We start from the raw sequence: 24,479 nt of genomic DNA on the forward strand, positions 1-24,479 counted from the left end.
CTTCTCCTCCCGCCCCCAACCTTTCCCAGAATCAGAGTTTTTTCCAGTGAGTCAACTCGTCGAATGAGGTGGCCAAAGTATTGGAGTTTCAGCTTCAGCATCAGTCCTTCCAATGAACACCCAGGATTGATCTCCTTTAGAATGGACTGGTTGGATCTCCTTGCAGTCCAAGGGACTCTCCAAGAGTCTTCTCCAGCACCACAGTTCAAAAGCATCAATTCTTCGGTGATCAGCTTTCTTCACAGTCCAACTCTCACATCCATACATGACCACGGGAAAAAGCATAGCCTTGACTAGACGGACCTTGGTTGGCAAAGTAATGTCTCTGCTTTTCAATATACTATCAAGGTTGTTCATAACTTTCCTTCCAAGGAGCAAGCGTCTTTTAATTTCATGGCTACAATCAGCATCTGCAGTGATTTTGGAGTCCAAAAAAATAAAGTCTGACACTGTTTCCACTGTTTCTCCATCTATTTCCCATGAAGTGATGGGACCAGATGCCATGATCTTTGTTTTCTGAATGTTGAGCTTCAAGCCAACCTTTTCACTCTCCTCTTTCACTTTCATCAAGAGGCTTTTGAGTTCCTCTTCACTTTCTGCCATAAGGGTAGTGTCATCTGCATATCTGAGGTTATTGATATTTCTCCTAGCAATCCTGATTACAGCTTGTGCTTCTTCCAGCCCAGCATTCCTCATGAGGTACTCTGCATATAAGTTAAATAAGCAAGGTGACAATATACAACCTTGACGTACTCCTTTTCCTATTTGGAACCAGTCTGTTGTTCCATGTACAGTTCTGACTGTTGCTCCCTGACCTGCATACAGGTTTCTCAAGAGGCAGGTCAGTTGGTCTGGTATTCCCATCTCTTCCATCGCTTCACGGCAAATAGATGGGGAAACAGTGGCTGACTTTATTTTTCTGGGCTCCAAAATCACTGCAGATGCTGACTGCAGCCATGAAATTAAAAGATGCTTACTCGTTGGAAGGGAAGTTATGACCAACCTAGACAGCATATTGAAAAGCAGAGACATTACTTTGTCAGCAAAGGTTCGTCTAGTCAAGGCTATGGTTTTTCCAGTGGTCACGTATGGATGTGAGAGTTGGACTATTAAGAAAACTGAGCACAGAAGAATTGATGCTTTTGAACTGTGGTGTTGGAGAAGACTCTTAAGAGTCCCTTGGACTGCAAGGAAATCCAACCAGTCCATCCTAAAGGAAATCAGTCCTGGGTGTTCATTGGTAGGATTGATGTTGAAGCTGAAACTCCAATACTTTGGCAGCCTGATGCGAAGAGCTGACTCATTTGAAAAGACCCTGATGCTGGGAAAGATTGAGGGCAGGAGGAGAAGGGGATGACAGAGGATGAGATGGTTGGATGGCATCACCCACTCAATGGACATGGGTTTGGGTGAACTGCGGGAGTTGGTGATGGACAGGGAGGCCTGGCGTGCTGCAATTCATGGGGTCACAAAGAGTTGGACACAACTGAGCGACTGAACTGAACTGAACGCCCATAAGGCTGTCAGCTGAATTTTCAGCAGAAACTCTAAAGGCCAGAAGGGACTGGCACAATATAATTAAAGAGATAAAAGGGAAAAACCTACAACCAAGAGTACTCCACCTGGCGACACTTTCATTCAGATTTGCTGGAGAAATTAAAACCTTTTTCAAATATATTTATTTTTAGTTGCACTGGGTCTTCATCGTTGAACACGGGCTTTCTCTACTTGTGGCAAGCAGGGGTGACTCTGTTGCAGTGCCTGGGTTTCTCATTGCGGTGCATGTGTGCTAAGTCGCTTCCGTTGTGTCTGACTCTTTTGGGATGCTATGGACTGTAGCCCTGCCAGGCTCTTCTGTACAAGGGATTCTCCAGGCAAGAATATTGGAGTGTGTTGCCATTTCCTTCTCTAGGGGATTTTCCCAATTCGATGATTGAACCCGCATCTCTGAAGTCTCTTGCACTGGCACATGAGCTTTTTTTTTTACCACTAGCACCAGCTGGGAAGCCCTCTCATTGCTGTTGTGGAGCCCAGGCTCTAGGCACACAGGCTTCTGCAGTTGTAGCGTGGGGGCTCAGTAAATGTGGTTCACGGGGCCCAGAGCACAGGTCAACAGTTGTGGCACATGGCTTAGTTGCTCTGCGACATGTGGAATCTTCCTGGATTAGAGATCAAACCCATGGTCCCCTGCATTAGTAGGCAGATTTCTATGCAGTGTACCACCAGGGAAGTCCTCAAAAATTTTAAAAGATGCAAAACCTAAAAGATTTCAGCACTACCAAACCAGCTTTATAAGAAATGTTCAAGGGACTTCTCTAAGCAAAAAATGGCCACAACTAGAACCCTGAAATCTATGAAAGAAAAAAGCTTACTGGTAAAGTCAAATATACACTAAAGGTAGTAAATTTAACTACGTACAGAGTTAGTAGGAAGGTTAAAGGATAAAACTAGTAAAATCATCTATATCTTCAATTAAAGGAGTCACAAAACAACATGGTAACATATGACAACAAAAACAGTAATCATGAGGAGATGGGAGTAAAAATGCAGAGTTGTTAATATGCGCTTGAAATTAAGAGATCGGCAACTTAAAAAAGGTTTTAATCTCTCCAGCATGAGGTTTACAAGTAAACCTCACTGTAACCATGAACCCAAAATCTATAATAGATACACACACAAGAAAGAGAAAAAATTCAAATGCAACACTAAAACAGTCAATCAATCACAAGTGAAAGTAAAAGTTGCTCAGTTCTCTCTGGCTCTTTGTGACCCCATGGACTACATACAGTCCATGGAATTCTCCAGGCCAGAATACTGGAGTGGGTAGCCTTTCCCTTCTCCAGGGAATCGCCCCAACCCAGGGATCGAACCTAGGTCTTCAGCATTGCAGGTGGATTCTTTACCACCTGAGCCACCAGGGAAGCCCACACAAAAGAGAACAAAAGCAAAATAAAAGAACAAAAAGGAACTACAAATACAAAGAATAAAATGGCAATAAATACAAATCTATCAATAATTACTTTAAATGTAAAGAGACTAAAGACTCTAATCAAAAGACAAGTGGCTAAATGGACTATAAAAACAAGACCTATACATATATATATAGGCTTCCCTGATAGCTCAGTTGGTAAAGAATTAATCTGCAATGCAGGAAACCCAGTTTGGATTCCTGGGTTGGGAAGATCTTCTGGAGAAGGGCTGGCTACCCACTCCAGTATTCTTGGTCTTCCCTTGTGGCTCAGATGGTAAAGAATCTGCCTGCAACGCGGGAGTCCCGGGTTATATATATGGGCTTCCCTGGTGGCTCAGATGGTAAAGTGTCTGCCTGCAATGGGCAAGACCGAGGTTCGATCTCTAGGTTGGGAAGATCCCCTGAAGAAAGAAATGGCAACCCACTCCAGTACTCTTGCCTGAAAACTCCCACGGACAGAGGAGCCTAGTAGGCTACAGTACGTGGCGTCACAAAGAATCAGACATGACTGAGTGACTTCACTTTCACACATCTATATATACTGCCTACAAGAGATTCACTTCATACCTAAAGCAACATACAGACTGAAAGTAAAGCAATGGAACAAGATACTCCATGCAAATGGAAATCAAAAGAAAGCCAGGATAGCAATACCTATTCTGACAAAACAGAATTTAAAACAAAGACTGTTACAAGAGACACAGAAGGATATTACCTAATGATTAAGGGATTAATCCAAAAGGAAACTGTAACAACTGTAAATGTATATGCACCCAACATAGGACGATGTACATACACAGAGCAAATATTAACATAACATAAATATAGACATAAAGGGAGAAATCAACAGTAATGAAATCACTGTATGACTTCACCACCTCATTTACATCAATGAATAGATCACCCAGAGAGTAAATCAATAAGGAAACACTAGCCTTAAATGACACATTAGCTTACAGGGACTTATATATATAGAACATTCCATCCAAAAGCAGTAGAATACATTCTTTTCAAATACACAGGGAGCATTCTCCAGGATAGATCACAGCTAAGCCTTAGTAAAATTAAGAAAATTGAAATCCTATCAAGCATTTTTTCAACCAGAATGCTATGTGACCAGAATATTAACTATAAGAAAAACACTGCAAAAATGCAAACATGTAGTTCAGTTCAGTTCAGTCTTTCAGTTGTGTCCAACTCTTTGCAACCCAGGCCTCCCTGTCCATCACCAACTCTCGGAGTTCACCCAAACCCATGTCTGTTGAGTCAGTGATGCCATCCAACCGAGTTATCTCATCCTCTGTTGTCCCCTTCTCCTCCTGCCCTCAATCTTTCCCAGCATGAGGGTCTTTTCGAATGAGTCAGCTCTTTGCATGAGGTGGCCAAAGTATTGGAGTTTCAGCTTCAACATCGGTCTTTCCAATGAACACCCAGGACTGGTCTCCTTTAGGATGGACTGGTTGGATCTTGACAGTCCGAGGGACTCTCAAGAGTCTTCTCCAACACCACAGTTCAAAAGCATCAATTCTTCAGCACTCAGTTTTCTTAATAGTCCAACTCTCACATCCATACATGACCACTGGAAAGACCATAGCCTTGACTAGATGGACCTTTGTCTCTGCTTTTCAATATGCTGTCTAGGTTGGCCATAACTTTCCTTCCAAGGAGTTAAGCGTCTTTTAATTTCATGGCTGCAATCAGCATCTGCAGTGATTTTGGAGCCCAGAAAAACAAAGTCAGCCACTGTTTCCACTGTTTCCCCATCTATTTGCCATGAAGTGATGGCATACCGGTTGCCATAATCTTAGTTTTCTGAATGTTGAGCCTTAAGCCAACTTTTTCACTCTCCTCTTTCACTTTCATCTAGAGGCTCTTTAGTTCTTCTTCACTTTCTGCCATAAAGGTGGTGTCATCTGCATATCTGAGGTTATTGATATTTCTCCTGGCAATCTCAATTCCAGCTTGTGCTTCTTCCAGCCCAGCGTTTCTCATGATGTACTCTGCATATAAGTTAAATAAGCAGGGTGACAATATACAGCCTTGACGTACTCCTTTTCCTATTTGGAAGCAGTCTGTTGTTTCATGTCCAGTTCTAACTGTTGCTTCCTGACCTGCATACAGGTTTCTCAAGAGGTTAGGTGGTCTGGCATTCCCATCTCTTTCAGAATTTTCCACAGTTTATTGGGATCCACACAGTCAAAGGATTTGGCGTAGTCAATAAAGCAGAAATAGATATTTTTCTGGAACTCTCTTGCTTTTTTGATGATACAGCAGACGTTGGCAATTTGATCTCTTGTTCTTCTGCCTTTTCTAAAACCAGCTTGAACATCTGGAATTTCACGGTTCACATATTGCTGAAGCCTGGCTTGGAGAATTTTAAAAATTACTTTACTAGCATGTGAAATGAGTGTAATTGTGCGGTAGTTTGAGAATTCTCTGGCATTGCCTTTCTTTGGGATTGGAATGAAAATGGACCTTTTCCAGTCCTGTGGCCACTGCTGAGTTTTCCAAATTTGCTGGCATATTGAGTGCAGCACTTTCACAGCATCATCTTTCAGGATTTGAAATAGCTCAACTGGAATTCCATCACCTCCACTAGCTTTGTTTGCAGTGATGCTTCCTAAGGCCCACTTGACTTCAGATTCCAGGATATCTGGCTCTAGGTCAGTGATCACACCATCGTGATTATCTGGGTTGTGAAGATCTTTTTTGTACAGTTCTTCTGTGTATTCTTGCCACCTCTTCTTAATATCTTCTGCTTCTGTTAGGTCCATACCATTTCTGTCCTTTATTGAGTCCAATTTTGCATGAAATGTTCCCTTGGTATCTCTAATTTTCTTGAAGAGATCTCTAGTCTTTCCCATTCTACTGTTTTCCCTCTATTTCTTTGCATTGATCACCGAGGAAGGCTTTCTTATCTCTCCTTGCTATTCTTTGGAACTCTGCATTCAAATGGGCATATATTTCCTTTTCTCCTTGGCTTTTCACTTCCTGTCTTTTCACAGCCATTTGTAAGGCCTCCTCAGACAGCCATTTTGCTTTTTTGCATTTCTTTTTCTGGGGATGGTCTTGATCCCTGTCTCCTGTACAATGTCACGAACCTCCGTCCAGAGTTCATCAGGCACTCTATCTATCAGATCTAGTCCCTTAAATCTATTTCTCACTTCCACTGTATAGTCATAAGGGATTTTATTTAGGTCATACCTGAATGGCCTAGTGGTTTTCCCCACTTTCTTCAATTTCAGTCTGAATTTGGCAATAAGGAGCTCATGATCTGAGTCACAGTCAGCTCCCAGTCTTGTTTTTGCTGACTGCATAGAGCTTCTCCATCTTTGGCTGCAAAGAATATAATCTATCTGATTTTGGTGTTGACCATCTGGTGATGTCCATGTGTAGAGTCTTCTCTTGTGTTGTTGGAAGAGGGTGTTTGCTATGACCCGCGCGTTCTCTTGGCAAAACTCTATTAGCCCTTGCCCTGCTTCATTCCATGCTCCAAGGCCAAATTTGCCTGTTACTCCAGGTGTTTCTTGACTTCCTACTTTTGCATTCTAGTCCCCTATAATGAAAAGGACATCTTTTTTGGGTGTTAGTTCTAGAAGGTCTTGTAGGTCTTCATAGAACTGTTCAACTTCAGCTTTTTCAGTGTTACTGGTCGGGGCATAGACTTGGATTACCGTGATATTGAATGGTTTGCCTTGGAAACGAACAGAGATCATGCTTTGCTGGAGCAGCCATGAAGAGAGACCCCACGTCCAAGGTAAGAGAAACCTAAGTAAGATGGTGGGCACTGAGAGAGGGCATCGGAGGGCAGACAGACTGAAAGACAACTGGCCAATCTGATCTCACGGGACACAGCCCTGTCTGACTCAGTAAAAGTAAGCCTTGCCGTGCGGGGCCACCCAAGACAGGCGGGTCGTGGTGGAGAGGTCTGACAGAGTGTGGTCCACTGGAGATGGAATGGCAAGCCACCTCAGTATTCTTGCCTTCAGAACCCCATGAACAGTATGAAAAGGCAAAAAATTAAGACACTGAAAGATGAACTCCTCAGCTCAGTAGGTGCCCAATATGCTACTGGAGATCAGTGGAGAATTAACTCCAGTAAGAATGAAGGGATGGAGCCAAAGCAAAAACAACACCCAGTTGTGGATGTGACTGGTGATAGAAGCAAGGTTCGATGCTGTAAAGAGCAATACTGCATAGGAACCGGGAATGTTAGGTCAAGGCAAATTAGAAGTGGTCAAACAGGAGATGGCAAGAGTGAACATCGACATTCTAGGAATCAGAGAACTAAGATGGACTGGAATGGGTAGATTTAACTCAGATGACCATTATATCTACTACTGTGGGGAGGAATCCCTTAGAAGAAATGAAGTAGCCATCATGGTCAACAAAAGAGTCCGAAACATGTAGAGGATAAACAATATGCTACTAAACAATCAATGGACCACTTAAGAAATCAAAGAAATTAAAAAAAATACCTGGAGACAAATAAAAACAAAAACACAATGATCCAAAATCTATGGGATGCAGCCTTAGCAGGTAAGTCTATGGGGATATACGCCGATTTCAGAAAATAAGAAAAATCTAAAATAAACAACCTAAACTTACACTAAACAAACCAGAAAAAGAAGAACAAAGCCCAAAGTTAGTAGAAGGAAAGACATCATAAAGATTAAAGTAGAAATAAATGAAACAGACACTGAAAAAAGAGAGAAAAGGTGAATGAAACTAAGAATTGGTTTTTTGAAAAGACAAAAAAAATTGATAAACCATTAGCCAGAAACATAAGGAAAAAAGAGAGGGCCCAAATAAGTGAAATCAGAAGTGAAAAGAAGTTATTACCAACAACACGGAAATATAAAGGATCATAATAGATTAATATAAGCTGCTGCTGCTAAGTCACTTCAGTCGTGTCCGACTCTGTGCGACCCCATAGATGGAAGCCCACCAGGCTCCCCCATCCCTGGGATTCTCCAGGCAAGAACACTGGAGTGGGTTGCCATTTCCTTCTCCAATGCATGAAAGTGAAAAGTGAAAGTGAAGTCGCTCAGTCGTGTCCGACCAGCAACTATATGCAAATAAAATGGTCTAACTGAAAGTAAAGGACAAATTCCTAGAGATACACAATATCCCAAGACTGAACAAGGAAGAAATGAAAAACATGAACAGATTAATAAACAGTACTGAAATTAAATCAGTAACAACAACAATGCCCAAGAAACAAAGTGTAGAACCAGATGGCTTCACAGGTGAATTCTACCAAACACCTGGAGAAGAGTTAACACCATTCTTTCTCAAACCATTCCAAAAATTTGCAGAGTAAGAAATGCTTCCAAACTCATTGTATCAACCAGCATCACCCTGATACCTAAACTTAACAAAGATACAGCAAAATAATAAAATTATATGCCAGTATCATGATAAACATAGAGGCAAAAATCCTCAATAAAACATTAGCAAACTGAATTCAACAATGCTTTAAAGCAATGCTTCCCTGATGACTCAGTGGGATAAGAATCTGCCTGCAATGCAGGAGACACAGGAGATGTGGGTTCAATCCCTGGGTGTGGAAGAAAATGGCAACCCACTCCAGTATTCTGGACAGAGGAGCCTGGTAGGCTACTGTCCAAAGGGTTGCAAAGAGTCGGACACACTTAGTAACTTTTCTGGATAACAAAGGCTTCTAAATGTCTTAGACTGATATGATGGCAGTTTAACTTGCTTTTAAAATGAATAAATGTATAATACTATTAGAAATGCCACTATAGAAGCCTAAAACAATCTCTGCCTAAGGTCTCCCCCACCTCCATCCCTATTTTACAACTGATTATACATATACTTGAGTGATAATTACTCGTTATTTATTTTGGGAGTGGTCTATTTATAACCTTAGAAGTTTCCTGAGGGCAAGAATCAAGTCTTTTACACTTTCTTTATGTGTGTTAGTCACTCAGTTGTGTCTGACTCTTTGCGACCCCATGGACTGTAGCCTTCCAGGCCCCTCTGTCCATGGGATTCTCCAGGCAAGAATACTGGAGTGAGTTGCTATGCTGTTCTCCCTGGGATATTCCCGACCCAGGGATTGAACCTGCGTCTCCTGCATGGCAGGCAGATTCTTTACCCTCTTGAGCCACCAGGGAAGCCCCTTTACATTTTCTAGCATGCTTTTATGTGCCCACCAAGTCTTTAATAAACAATCTGTTGACAAACTACCATTTCCAGAATGCTATATTCTAAATTTCACATCTTAGGACGGGAAGTCCATGCTTTCAGGGGCCTGGACATGGGCTGAGTATTCTTCACTGAGTATTAACAATTATTCCCCACAGTCAGTGAGTGACAGTATCACTCAGTAATCTGTTTTTACAGGTTAACTTACTCTTGAGGGGAAAAATAAAATCTCCTAATTCTATTCTTTGAAAATATTTTACATGTTCTTGTTTACTATTTTAGCATTTAATAACACCAGGCGGCTATAACATTCTCTTCACTAGCTGCAGAGGCTTACCAGAGAGGATTACCTAACCTGGAAGAAATCCATAACATGAATCTCAACAAATATCACCAAAAAGGACCACACACTCATTTTATTTGATATATTTCTAGAAAAAAAGAATCGTTTTCCACATCATAGCAGGGAAAAAGGATCTAAGCAGTTGAAATGCATGTGTAATCAGGTTAAGAAAACTGTATTCACTAGAAATCTTTTTAGGAAAGGTACCACTGAGGGTGGGAGAAACTCCTTTAAAATTAATTTGCTGTAGAAGGTGAGTCCTTGAGAGACCAGAGTAAGAGAATTGTTTCATGGAAGAAAGTGAAAGATTTCCCTGGTTAGTGGGAACACAGTGCTGGAGTAAGGTAAAAATGAAAAAAATGGTGGTACATTTCAGATAGTGAAAGGCCTCATACCGCATAATGTGGACTCTACCCTAAGACATTCCATTTTTGGTAAAACTACTAGGTCCATATAAAGCTTAGGAGTTTGTGGATTTTTTGGTGTGGAAATCACTGATGACGCAGGATTTGATGACTAAGACACAAGAATGGAACAGAAGCAGGTCATGAATTGGGGAAATGGCAACCCACTCCAGTGTTCTTGCCTGGAGAATCCCAGGGACGGGGGAGCCTGGTGGGCTTCCGTCTATGGGGTCACACAGAGTCGGACACGACTGAAGTGACTTAGCAGCAGCAGCAGCAACCCAGAACCTCTAAGGGAAAGAGAGGGTGCCACACGACAATCCAGTTACATAGAGGAAAGCACATAATCTACCCAAATACCAGCAGGAAAAGATGAGAACAAAACAACAGCTCTTCTAAGGACTTCACTAACATTCTCTCTTAAATCTCCACAGCAATCCTGTTGAGGTAGATAGTCTGGTTTTTCAGATGAAATCTCCAACATTCAGAGGTTTGTTTTAAAGTAAGGTGCATCTAGTGAGTGCCAGAATTGGGGCTTAAACTTAGTCTTTCTGTGCCCAAAATCCACACTCTTAGCCACTACTCTACACTCTCACACTTCTCACTTTAGTTCCAGATGGCTCAGATGTAAAACTGATTTTTCTCAAAGACTGCAAATGGGAGTTGGGGGAACCGGGCTGAAGAAAAATGCCCCTCAACAAAAGGACTAGTCTTTGGAAGGAAAATACAAATGAGGTCACATCACACACTAGTGTGTTAAATCAGAATAAATTATTCCCTACCATAAACACACTCAGCTCCATTTAATTTGAAGCTTGCCGGCACTCTGAGGTTGAGAAAGCAGACCCCAAATACGTCCATCCTATTCCTATGACAACTCCGAAATCCAGAAAGCTCTAAAAGCTAAAAAATTTCCATATGCTTCATGTCAAAACTCAGTTGACAGTAAAACTTGGCCTGAACTGATGTGAAGCTATATATAGACTTCATTTATCTTACTGAGAGTGAATACTCTTGCTTTCCTCAGAAATATTAATGCGTGTGACTACGGGTTCTACACCAGAGCCCCCTGAGGCATTACACAACATACAGAGAAAGCATCTCTAAAATTTGAAAAATTCTGAATTCCAAAATTTACCTATCCAAAGATTTAGGACCCTCTATGAACCTGTACTTCAAAGTATTTAAAAGCGACTTAAAAAGAATGAGTAGATAAGAGATACTCAATCTTCAGGATTTCACAGACCAAACAATTTTTATAAGTATTTCAAGGACAACATAAGATTATAATTTGTTTTAACTAAATAAGGGTGATAGAAAACATCCTTGAAAAGTGAAAGTCGCTCAGTTGTGTCTCACTCTTTGCGACCCCATGGACTGTACAGTCCATGTAATTCTCCAGGCCAGAATACTGGAGTGGGTAGCTTTTCCCTTCTCCAGGGGGTCTTCCCAACCCAGGGATCAAACCCAGGTCTCCCACACTGCAGGTGGATTCTTTACCAGCTGAGCCACCAGGGAAGCCTAAGAATACTGGAGTGGGTAGCCGATCCCTTCTCCAGCAGATCTTCCCAACCCAGGAATTGAACTGGGGTCTCCTGCATTGCAGGCAGATTCTTTACCAACTGAGCTACGAGGGAAGCCCAGAAAACATCCTTATCAACATAATTTTATAAAAGGATACTTTAAACACCACAAAATATAAAAAAGGCCTTAATTTAATGCAAAAACTCCTAATTCTTTGTATTGAATAAATGTAATTTTATAAAAAACACTATGTGGTCCTAACTTTATTTTACCACCTGCCCGACTGCTAAGTTGCATCAGTCATGTCTATCTCTTTGCGACCCCATGGACTGTAGCCCACCAGGCTCCTCAGTCCATGGGATTCTCCAGAGAAGAATACTCTGTCGGGTTGCCATGCCCTCCTTCAGGGGATCTTCCCAACTCAGGGATAGGACCCACATCTCTATATCTCCTGCATTGGGAGGTGGGTTCTTTACCACTAGCACCAGCTGGGAAGCCCTTTATTTTACCACTGCTGGTGAAAATTCACCTAGGACCAGCGCTGGTATAGCCTGAGGCATAGAGTCCATCTGGCTACATAAGATTTCTTCAGGAAGTTGTTAAAAATGCAGCCCCCAGGCTCCATTCTATCAGATTGAGATTCAGAAGGTCTCTGGGTGGGGCCCACAAATATACTGTACATTGGAAAGCCAGTGGGTTGTCTGTGGTGCGCGAGAAGCTTCAGAAGCACTGGCCTGACCTGTAGGATCTAGTTCTGCTCTCCTTTTCCTCCTCCGAATTCTCCTCGGTGGGGGCTGGGAGGAAAACAAGAATGTTTCCGAGTAGGGAGTCTGCCCACCCGCTGTCTGTAATACCAGTTATTCCTCCAGCAGTCAATGAGGGACCCGCTGGTCAACTTGGCAGCTAAGGGTGTCAGCATGTAACAACAGAAACGAGGTAGCAGACAAGTGAGAAAAACTTGTTGAAGCAAAACTCCTTCAGGAAAAGGTGTGGCTCCCAGAGTTGACGCCTAAATTCAGAACAAGTATCTTTGTCTTTAGCTAAAATAATAACCATAATTTAATATATATATATATCTTTTATATATGTATGTGTGTGTGTGTGTGTGTGCGGATGTGTGCACGTATCTATCTAGTCCTTCACAGCTGTCTCCTGCACCCAGCTTGTATGCAAGGTCTATGATTTTGGCCTTCATTTTTTATCTTCAGAAAGATTATGAGAATTACTAGTATTACCTCAAACAATGTAATGCCGAACCACTTAAAAAAAAATCCATAAGTTGCCTGATGTTTTATGAAGCAGATGATATTCTCCAACATATAAAATAATTCCAGTGAGTTTTTTCAAAAATAGTTTTTCTTCTTCTCTTAAATGACTGTTTTAAAACTTTTAAGAACAAATATAGCTAATATCTTTAAAAACACACAAAACTTTCATTTTCGTAAACACTCAAAGAATTTAACCAGTTAAAACAGACATCAGCCCTTCTAAAGCAAGGCTAAATGTTAAGTGGGGAATATAGAAGAGACATAAAAATAACCCCAATCTTACGGGATTAATCACGTAATCCTATTTGACCAGAATCCCCTGGTCTCTAAGCTTTGCAAAGGAAATAAAATTTCTCACTTGATATTTGGCTAGGATTTCCAATCATGAAACAAGAATTGTGTCATATCCTTATATACTGCTCATTCAGACACTACGCGCAGCAGCAGCAGTTGAGTCTTTCATGATGTGCTCCCTAACCTCCTCACTTGTTACACTCCCAGACTAAATTTAGCTTTCTTCTAGAACCAGATTTCTAGAATTTACAGTCAGTATACAGCAATGGTTCTCAAAATTTAGTCCCTGGCCCAGCAGCATCAGTATCACCTGGGAACTTGTTAGAAATGCAAATTACCAGGCCCCAGCCTAGACCTGTGGAATCAGAAACTCTGGGTGGGGCCCAGCAGTGTGACTCTGAACCACCCCTGGTTTACAGCAAGCAGAAAAACGTGTTCCCTTCTATACGTCCAAAGCCAGGGGTACTGTATACTCTATCTTGACATGGAATAAAGACATCCAATTAAGACATACTTTCCTCACAACTTCCATCCCCAACCCACTGTGTTTTATTTTAACAAGTTAGATAACAAAACAAGCTGCAATCAGAGATTTAGTTTGAAATAGATACTTAACAGGCATCAGTTCTCATCCAGCCTGATTTCATGCAATACCATTTACATCCTCTTACATCCAAGTTCTAAAAAAAGATCTTCAGAATATGTGCCTCATATACTTTAGTGATTCTGTAATAAAATATCACCTAGGTCTGAAGATATCAAACTTACTGAAGAAGAAAAGTGGAATTATTTGCTATTTTAGAACTCCATTGCATTCAACAGGGAGTTCAAGTTTAGGATTTCTTTCACCTTTATACTTTCCAAGTTAATAGAATTAAACCAGAATACTCCATTCTTCAAAAGCTTCTAGCTAGGTAGAATTTTACTGCACAACTTCCTTGCTTTCAATGGGGACTGAAAAGCCCTGGTACGCACATTGTAGTATATGTAGACAGGTACATCTGGTAAACTCTCAGATGGTGAGTGCAACCTCAGCACAAGCCTAGGACACTGAGAACACCACTATCAAAAGCAAGCTCTCAAATAACTACACTCTGCTCCGCTCCCGTTTACACTGTACTAAAGTCTCCTACATGTGCGCTAAGTTGCTCCAGTCACGTCCGATTCTGTGCAACCCTGTGGACTGTAGCCTGCCAGTGTCCTCTGTCCATGGGATTCTCCAGGCAAGAATACTGCAGTGGGTTGCCCTCCTCCAGGGGATCTTTCTGATCCGGAGATCGAATCTGCATCTCTTATGTCTCCTGCATTAGCAGGTATGTTTACCACCAGTGCCACTTGGGAAGCCCTATTAAAACCTCACTTTCCCTGATTTTAATGTATTCTGAAGGGTGGGCAAGACCAGTCTACAAAGTATACTTTCAAAAATCAGGTAATCCCCATGAAGTGTTTCAGAACACAAACAAATGAAGAGAACCTTCTAATGATTAGTAAACAGATTAGCGAGTGCTAAGTTGCTTCAGTCATGTCCGACTTTGTGTGACCCTATGGACCGTAGCCTGCCAGGTTCCTCTGTCCATGGGATTCTCCAGGCAAGAATACTGGAGAGGGCTTCCATTCCCTTCTCCAGGCAATCTTCCTGATCCAGGGATGGAACCTGTGTCTCTTATGTTTCCTGCATTGGCAGGCAGGTTCCTTACCACTAGAGCCATCAGGAAAGTCCACAGTATACAGGTACCTCAACACATTAAACAACAAGAATAACACAAAAGAAAATCACCAACCAATTTCCATGCTATAGGAACAAACCTAAGGATACCAAGGGCTTCCCTAGTAGCTCAGCTGGTAAAGAATCCACTTTCAGTGCAGGAGACCCCAGTTTGATTCCTGGGTTGGGAAGATCTGCTGGAGAAGGGATAGGCTACCCACACCAGTAATCTTGGGCTTCCCTTGTGGCTCAACTGGTGAAGAATCCTCCTGCAGTGCAGGAGACATGGGTTTGATCCCTGGGTTGGGAAGATACCCTGGAGAAGGGAATGGCTTCCCACTCCAGGATTCTGGCCTGGAAAATTCCATGGACTATACAGTCCATGGGGTCGCAAAGAGTCGGACATGACTGAGCAACTTTCACTTACGGATACCAAGGACGGAAGGAAAGTAGGATAAAATGATAGATTGGGACTGATATATATACACTACTATGTATAAAGAGCACTTCCCAGGTGGCGCTATTGGTACAGAACTCACCTGCCAATGCAGGAGACTCAAGAGATTCAGGTTTGATCCCTGAATTGGGAAGATCCCCTGGAGGAGGGCATGGCAGCCCACTGCAAGCCTGGAGGATCCCTAGACAGAGGAGCCTGGTGGGCTACAGTCCACAGGGTCCCAAAGAGTCGGACTCGGCTGAAGCAACTTAGCATGCACACACATGTATAAAATAGATAACTAATGAGAACCTACTGTATAGCACAGGGAACTCTACTCAATGATTTGTGGTGACCTAAAACGGGAAGGAAACCCAAATAAGAGGGGATATATGTATATGTATAGCTGATTCCCTTTGTTGTAAAGGAGATGCTAAAACAACATTGTAAAGCAACTGTACTCCATTAAAACTAAAAAAAAAAAAACAACAACTAACTCCATAAGCATGCCAGAAATATTTTAACCAACAAATGTCATGGGCTCTAGACTGAACAACCAGGGAACAGTGAGTCAGTATGTGAAAAACTTGTTAATTTTCAAACTAGGAGACTTCACTGAAAATTAATTTAAATGTGTTATGAGTTGGAGCCCTAACAATATTCACATACCTTTTGATGAACTCAGCCTTATTCATGTTATTTGGAAAATTTAATGCTATTTGTGTTCCATAAGTTAAGAATGTCTTAAATATACTTTTAGAGACAATATTTTTAAAACATTTTCCATGCTACAAACATACAATTTCAAATAAAACAGGATCAAATAAAATCAAGAAAATTATTTAAAAATAAAGCAAAACAAAAAAGTTATGATCAAATAGGGTTCAGCCCAGAAATGCAAGGGTGGTCTAAAATTAAGAAACAGAAAAAACAAAACAAAACTCTACCTGAGTATTTCAACAACTAAAGAAAAACAGATATTATAATTCTATTTTTGGAAAGGTTTATATGCATAAAAAGATCTAAAAAGCAAAAAATAGAATGTTTTGGGTGGCAAAATTAAAGATGTTTTCCCTTTTATTTTGCATTCTGAATTATCACTTACAAAGTGTGGTTTTTATAGTCAGGGGCAAATGTTATTTTCTTTTTCTTATTTTTTCTAATGTATGTGTGTGCCGTATAAACTAGAAGGCTTGAATTTCCTGCCTCTTGAGGCAGCTCAGATCACCTAGGGAATATGCACTATATAAAACTGCCCTATCTTCCTTTTTTTAAAGGTCCTCCTATAGGGACACAGAAAGAAAACAATTAGGTAAGCTTAAAAATGTTAGAAATGTAAATACAATTAAAAATAATACAAGTGCATATGAAAGAACACAAGTGAATATGAAAAAAAAAGCAGCTACTGAAGCAATGGGGACTGCCATTTGGCAGTTTCAATATTTTTTTAAATATACAAAACTGAGTAAACAAGAAAAATGAAGCTGCCAAATGCTTCCTGGGGCTTCTCTTCCAATCTTTCCCACTACACTAATACTGTGTATTCACCTGATAGTAAAGGGATCGGCAGCACCTCGGATCCCTTTTCCTCCTTGCTTTCTCTTCACTCCATTTCATCCATTCACTTACTTATTCACTCACTTTTGGGAAAAGGTAATACAAACATATGATTCAATAAATGTTATTATATACACATATGGGCTTCCCAGGTGGCGCTAGTGATAAAGAAGCTGCCTGCCAATGAAGGAGACATAAGAGACATGGGTTTGATCCCTGGGTCAGGAAGGTCCCCTGGAGGGGGGCATGGCAACCCACTGCAGTATTCTTGCCTGGAGAATCCCATTGACAGAGGAGCCTGGTGGGCCATAGTCCACAGGTTCGCAAAGAGACACAACTGAAGCAGCTCAGCACGCATGCATACATAAAGGCATATATAGTGAAATCTGATTCCCACTTCTATTTCTTTCATTGGTTTCTTACATATCATTTCAGAATTTCTTTTTCCAAGTTATAAGCAATGTATGTTCTCATTCTACCCTTGTTGTTCTCTTCCTCATTCTTTTTACAGCTATACAACATTCCATGGTTTTGGATGTATCAAGGTTTACTTAACTAGCTCCTGTTGATACACTGGCGTTATCCTTTTCATGCTACTACAAACAATGCCAAGCATAACTATGTAAATACATTAAGTTCATTTCTGAATGTGTCTTTCATGATGCTTCTGAAGTGGTGCAGCATATTAGATTAATGCAAGGTGACACATTTCACCAGGCTGAGAAGTCAGCTCCTGTTCTCATTATACACAGCAATATGTAGCAAAAGACTTAACAATTCCTTGAACCAAGCAAATGTACTCTCAGGGGACCTAGAAAAATAAAGTGACCCCAACAAAACACCCAAGATAAACCTGTTACTATTTAATAATGACATGCACACACAAATATGCATAGAAAGTATACATCCATCAAAATGTTAACCATTGTCTCAGTATGGTAGCTCCATGAAGTGCTTTACAGCTTTTCCCTGCTTTTGCCTATCAATACTTTTTTAATTTTACTACAGAGAATAAGTACTATTTTTAAAATATAAAATTAAAAACTAAAAATGTTAATGAAAATTAAACTGGAGATGCATTTCTTCAGTCTGTTTTTTATTTGTATACCACTTCAGAGTTCATAAAGTGTTTATATGCATCATTTAATTCTTATATTACCCCTATTTATTTTCACTTTGTCAAAATGGGAAAGGAAAAAAAAATGTAAAAAGAGGCTACAGATGGTGAGGCAGTTGTTACCCAAGGTCATTCAGATAGAAAGTTGGCAGAGACAAATCTCAAACATAGATCTTCTGACTTCAAATTCATATCAAAAACATGATCATTGCTTCCTTAGTTTTAACAATACCTTGGGAGTTAGTCATAATCAGAATCTGACAGATGAATTAAAACTATGCAGCAAGGTCATTAATTAATTCTCATATAATCAAATCTTATTGAAAAGAAAACACTGGCAATCAACCCCTGAAATTCCGGAGTCAGAAAAGGGTGTGGATTTTCAGTATGCTCTTGAAATGCCCTACTGGAAAAATATATGTCTAATATGGCCTAAAATGAATGCAAAATAAAAGCAGCATTCTCTCAAGGTGGAAGAGTACCATTCCAAGATGGCCTCTGCCTGCCCCCACCACTGACTCCTGCTCTGGTTTTATACCTTCCCAGGGTGTGTCTGATCACTTTACAGAATTTCAAAATATTAACAAGCCATACTTTCCAAGGGAGGAGGTGATCATATAACAATTATTTTTAAAATTTGGGACATATTGACCCAGATGATAATAACTTGGCTAGAATGTATTCTTTCTCTCCAAATGTCTCTCCTTCCTCTCCTTTTAATCTATGAGATTATAGAATTATACATTATTTTACAGTGGACATGGAGACTATCAATAAATCTTGGTTTGGTAAAAATATATTTTAATTCATCATTCCTCAAATACTGTCTCATATAATTCTGTTCCAAAAGATGTTTAAGTATTCTGTGGGGGTGGGTTGAATACAATGTAGTCCTTTTGGAGAGCCATTAAGGATGTTAATATAACAAAGACTTCAGAGATGCCCTGCATTTCAGAAAACTTTAACCCAGTTTATTTTGACACAAAATTCTACTGTGGCATAACTATTCACATCTTATGCTCACAGACACTGCCTGAACAAATGTAACTATTAACTGAATGCCCAAAGCAGATACAGCAAAAAGGGATAATTCTTAAATCTTTCCTACCACTAACTGTCTTCACAAAGTCCCTATTTTTGGTCTAGTACACTCCACCAAGGCACAGCTCAAATGCCACCTCACTTGAGAAATCTTCCTCCAGTGTTTCATATTATGAAATACTCCTTTCTCCCGGTTCAGACAGCACTTTATTCCCATCTCTATTACCTCACTTGCACAATAAATCATTTATCTGTCTCCTTGCTAGCTTGTTAGCCTCTTGAGAGTAAGTCTGATTACATTTTCAGTACCTTGAACACTGCATATACATAATGACCTTCATGATGAATTCACTACAGTGTAAAAGTTCCCAAAAGTCAATATTTGTATTTCTAAACTGTTGATACCCTGCCAACAACCTGAGGATATTATACTTTCTCCCTAAAATTTGCATCTGTTACTGAGCAGCTATGATCGTAAGTTAATTCAGTTGTGACATGCCTTCCAACCAAGCCCACTGATAGATTTTTGATTTTTGTTTGTTGTTTTAATCTGTTAGGGTATATAATAAACTTCATTATCTTTTTATATCTCTGTGCCTTTGCAACTGCTAGTCCCTATTTGGAATGCTGCCTCAAGGTTTTATTCATCTAGAAGACTTTCCTACTCATTCTTTAAGAACCAGCTTAAACAATATTTTCTCTGGGAAGCTTTGCTATCCTTCCATCCTTTCAGGAAGAGCTAAGGAATTCCTTAAGTCAGACATTTGTGCATTTATTACCATGCCTCAGGCACAGAACTAAGTGCCAAGGATAGAGGATGAAGATGTTAACCCTCCCTCATGGAGAATAGTCTAGTAAAGAAGACAGCCATATAAACAAGTAACCACAATATAATGATGTCAAATGCAACATCAAAAGGAAGCTCTGTGCAATATTTTGGACATGTAACAATTACTTTGTCAGATGCTTTATTAAACACTGTCTGTGATCATGGTAGAGAAGTATCTGAATAGGACAGAAGTCCAGGAAACTCTAAGGACCACTCTACACTCCGTAGTTTTCTGAAGAAACTGTCACCAAGGGGTTCTTTCTGTTTATGCTACAGTCTGTGTCATAGATAATACATGAAACCAACCCTCCTTCTTTGCCTATAAACTCCTGGACCAAACTCAGAACTCTAACTAAGGACAATCTACAGGCTGAACGTGAGGAAGATCACTTAGGACATGACTTGCTTCAAAATTTTGCTGTCTAGGAGTCCTCCATTCCGGAAGGCGACAAAACAGTCCAATCAGATACTCTCTCTTAGTAAACACAAATGCTGAGCGAACAAAACAAAAGAAAGTAGGTCTTCAGAGCTTAAATCCTAAACCTGTCCTAAGGTTCTGAAAGCACTAGGGCCAACAGACAATATGGTGGTTACGATGATATTCCATTCTAGTTTACATTAAACCCTCATCATCAAAAGCAATATGTGTGTGTCTCCTCCTCTCAGCCAACAAGGGCCTAGCACATCAGATCACCACTTCTGAAATCAGGAAACAGGCTTTAAAAGTTCAACAGCTTAACCAAAGTCACTCAGGTGGTAGGTGGCAAATTCAGAAATTAAAGACCAGATCAATCTGATTCTTCTATATCCTACCAGCTATAAGAGTAAACAGCATCAAAATCAGCTAGTGACAAGTAGAGAGGCTCAAAAGGAAAAGTATATGCGTGGAGTAGAACAGAAATATACTGGAAATCAGTATGTTAAGAGGATATGAAGTGGGAGGGGCCGCACAGGGCTTTATCTTGGTCAAATTAATCTCTAATTCCAAACTAGACCTCTCTCCTGAGCTCCAGACTGTTAGCTGCCTGTCTTTGTTATTCAAGTGGAGCATCTACAAGGGCAGAACCTTAATCTCTAGTTTGCACACCACAGTCTAAAACAGAGCTTGGCTTACAGTAAGTGCTTAATAAATATTTGTTGAATAAATGAATAAGAGAATGAATTCTCAAAGAAGTTAAAGGCACATTCTACAGCGAGTTGCAGGGAGGGTTACCCTGAAATAGATTCCAGGGCTCATTTGCAAGTATACTGGATCCTCATTATTTGTGAATTTGCCTACTTGCTGAAATTTTCTTGTAACCCCTAAATTAACACTGATGGTGCTTTTGGAGTCATTCACAGACATGCACAGAGTGGCAAAAATTTTGCGTCACTCCTGAGCAGGTTCCCAGATAAGGTCAAACTAGGCAGTGCTCTGCTTTTTAGTTTCAGCTTTTGTGGGGATGACAAAGGACACAGGTCAGTAGGGGGCAGTGCAGTGCAGGAAGCTCTGGCTTAAGGTGGGGGGTGCGGGGTGGCGGGGGTGGGGGGGCAGGGTTTCTGAACTCCAGCACCTGTTAGGGGTTGGCCTCAGGCAAGTCACTTAACACTCTGTACCTCATTTTCTCTTCTGTAAAATAAAGAAACAGAATCTACCAGAATGAGTTGTATTTAGGAAAAGAGTAAAATCTATGTGAGATATGAACATACTCTCCCTAGGAGCAATCGTTCAGCATTCACTAATTTAGTACTCCGTGTGATTTCATATATTCTCATGAATAGTGAGAATCAACTGTAATTATTTATAATGAGATAACGACAAATACAGATAACAATTATTTGAATGGAGGGGAGGCAGTGTGAGGCTTCAATAAGATTTTCAAGTAGGACCTCACCAGGCACAGAACGTATGGAAAAGTCTTTTAAGAGAGAACAGTACCTACTGAGAAAAGCCCAGGTATGTGAAACAAGCAGGTAGCTTGGGAAAAAGCACTTTGGAAGGTCTACAGCAGTAGAACACAAGGCCAGAGCACCACGCCACAGTGCTTCTCTATGCCCCGCGTACATCTTACACTATGGAACCTCTCCCTCTGCATTTAACTCTTGGTTTCCAGGTCCCTCTTCCACCAAACTATGAGCTCCTTAAAGGCCAGGTCTCTAGAAGAAATCGTAGCTATGGCTCTAAATTTGCAAAGGAGTAATTACTAAGCACAAATACATGTGAAAAGATGGTACAAAAAGAAGTCTTGTTTTCAACTGCAGCCTTAGACCAACTCACAATAGTGTAATAACCAATGCATAGGTTTGTCATTTGTCTAGGACTTTTATTATATGATTGCTAATAATTCTGTCGTAATTTTGTTGCTGTTGTTCTAGACATCTATTAGAGCAGTTTTAATATTTTCCTCTTTTCAGTGTGATTTTCCATATTAACAGGGCTCAAGCATATGGTCCATGAGACAATGCTGCCTCTTCAGACTAAAGACTCCTTTTAATTCTATTAGACTTACTTCTCTATATACAAGATACAGTTTTACCATAGTAAAATACAAGGCAATATTGATATATGTCACAAATAAGGAAAACAATAATTTTTCACAAAGGCTTGTAAAATTCTAGCTAAAACACAGCAGGCACAATGTTAAACTCACTGCTTACATTTCTCCACTAAGAACTAGGAAAAATAACTTCAATTTATGTAAAGTCGTGAAACTAAGCACAGTTCGAATCTACAAGGCTTTGGACACCTGTATTTTCTTTCTTCCTCCCTTCCCCCATGCACACAGGATAAAAGACCCATCCGGCTTATCCCCATGCTTCAATTTCATCCATCCCCTCAAACAAAATCCTCCCTGTCCAACATCCAAATTAATGTTTTCAAACCCCTAAAGTCTCAGTCAAAACTGAATATGATAGGTTACTTTTTCCCCATAAAAATTCTTGGTATATTTTATTTAGGCACAACATAGTTTGTACTTTATCTAGAAACATATGGCTAGAACCACCACTAATGAAACCCAAACTGATACATTATGAAAGTGAATACAAATTATCTGTGAAAGGGGAATACAAAATGCTGTTTTTAAAGAGATTAACGCTATATTATCCAAATCACAGTGCCATACAGCCAAAATACGTCCTATATTTTATGACAAAGAAGGGTGGTCAAGCCATTACTTATACTGCAAATTCTCTGACACTCCAGTTAAGCTGTTTCAAGTATAACCCAATTTTATTTAAATAAAAAAAATAATACATTTAAAACTTTCTTGCTGCCAATAAACCCTCCTCATTTGCGTTTTCAAAAATGATCACCAAACAACTATGATGGGACAGATTCCATAAAGGATATAATCATCAAGTGCCATTTTCAGGAAGGCAAGAAGCCGCTACCATTAACGAAACTGATTAAAGTCCCCAACCTTCAAAAGCTCCCTGTACTGTATATTCCGCGACTCTTGGGTTCACCTTCCAGCTGCCTGGAAGGGGCAAGTGGAAAATGTTAGTTTCTATGAGAGATGAGGACGGAATTTAGGGGGTGGGAGGGAGCAAAGGGCCGACTCGCTGAAGGGAAGGATGAAGAGAAGTGGCCAAGGTCCCTAACTCACTAGAGGTATCAACAATGAAGGCTAGAATAACGCGGGAAGCGGAGAGTGTTTAAGAAATTCAAATAAGGCGTGGGGCGGGGGGAGTGGTTGGGGTCCCGCGAACCGGGGACGGGCGAAACGCGCAACTCCTCCACCTTCCCATCTCCGGGAGAAGGACTGCAGGAGGCAGCACTGGTCAGTTAGCCGAGCAGTGTGGCGCGCACTCGGGCAGTAAAGGGACACGCAAGCCAGAGACTTCAGTCCGAGTCTCAGAAGGGGACTGGGGGGTGGGGCAGGGGAGTTGAGGGCGGGGTTAGAGAAGCGCGCGGGTGCGGGGAGAGAGGGGCCACAGACCGCCCGGCGCCCCCGAGGGGCAGGGGCTGACCCCAGCGGTCGCCCCTTCTCGTCGAGGGCCGCGACGTGGGGCCTGCCGGCTTACCCTCCCCGTAGGAGCTCGGGCAGGCGGGCGCCGCCCCTCACAGCCCCGACGGCAGCGCAAAGGGAGGCGCAGGGGCCCCCAGAGCCGGGAGAGCAGCGCTTCCCGTGGGTCCTCTCTCCGGCAGCCCGGCACGCCAGCCCACCTGCGTTAACTAGAAGCCCCTCCTCCGGACCGTCCTCCGCTACTCTTTCGCGAATCTCAGCCGTCGCCGCAGAGGTCGCCGTCGCCAGAACAGTCTCGGTCCCTAGTACCAAAGCGTGACCCACAGAACCCGGGGAGCGCCTCTACCACTAGTCAGGTTACCTCTTACTGCACACTGGCTTCTCACCCCGCCCCCGAACCCAAGCCATTGGTTGCTGGGCACCGCCCCACTTGTCTATTGGGCCAAAGAGGATGCCGCTCAGTCACCTAGAAGGGCACGTGTGCTGGTTATTGGCCTAAATGTGAAGCAGTGCCCGCCCACTCCCTCAGAAATTTCAGCTTCTGATTGGTATTAATATCTGTCTTTTCGCTCCCTTCGTTCTTTCCCTCCGGGTGGAGCGTCTCCTTGCGAGAGGCCCAGCTCTGATAGGTTGAACGGACGCTATGCTTTTCCCGGTTAAGGCATTGGGCCAAGGATCCGTCCGGCCCCACGTGGGGGAGGAGTCCAAGGCCCAGCATCTCTGGGTTTGTTTACACAGGCGCCTGCTCCCGTTTCCTTCCATTGGCTAAAACAGCAGCCACTCCCACCGGGTTGTGCCAGTCCGTCTAGCGTCTGGGGTCGGGGGAACCGGGCAAGGAGGCGGGCTTCCCTGGGATTTCCCCAGCTGTCAAT

General features: G+C 41.5%; 1 protein-coding gene across 1 annotated transcript in view; it reads right to left on the reverse strand.

Moving 5' to 3' along the window:
- PAIP2B (poly(A) binding protein interacting protein 2B) overlaps nt 1–23,976 on the reverse strand; it is a 43,489-nt gene extending 19,513 nt beyond the window's left edge. Inside the window, exon 1 of the mRNA XM_055399272.2 lies at nt 23,808–23,976. The gene's annotated coding sequence lies outside the window, so the exon portion shown is untranslated. The remainder of the gene's footprint in view (nt 1–23,807) is intronic.
- Nucleotides 23,977–24,479: the final 503 nt, after the last annotated feature.

The sequence above is a fragment of the Moschus berezovskii genome, chromosome 11 (genome assembly GCF_049115385.1).
Source record: "Moschus berezovskii isolate FMDL1 chromosome 11, NW_MosBer_1.0, whole genome shotgun sequence".
Taxonomy (NCBI): domain Eukaryota; kingdom Metazoa; phylum Chordata; class Mammalia; order Artiodactyla; family Moschidae; genus Moschus; species Moschus berezovskii.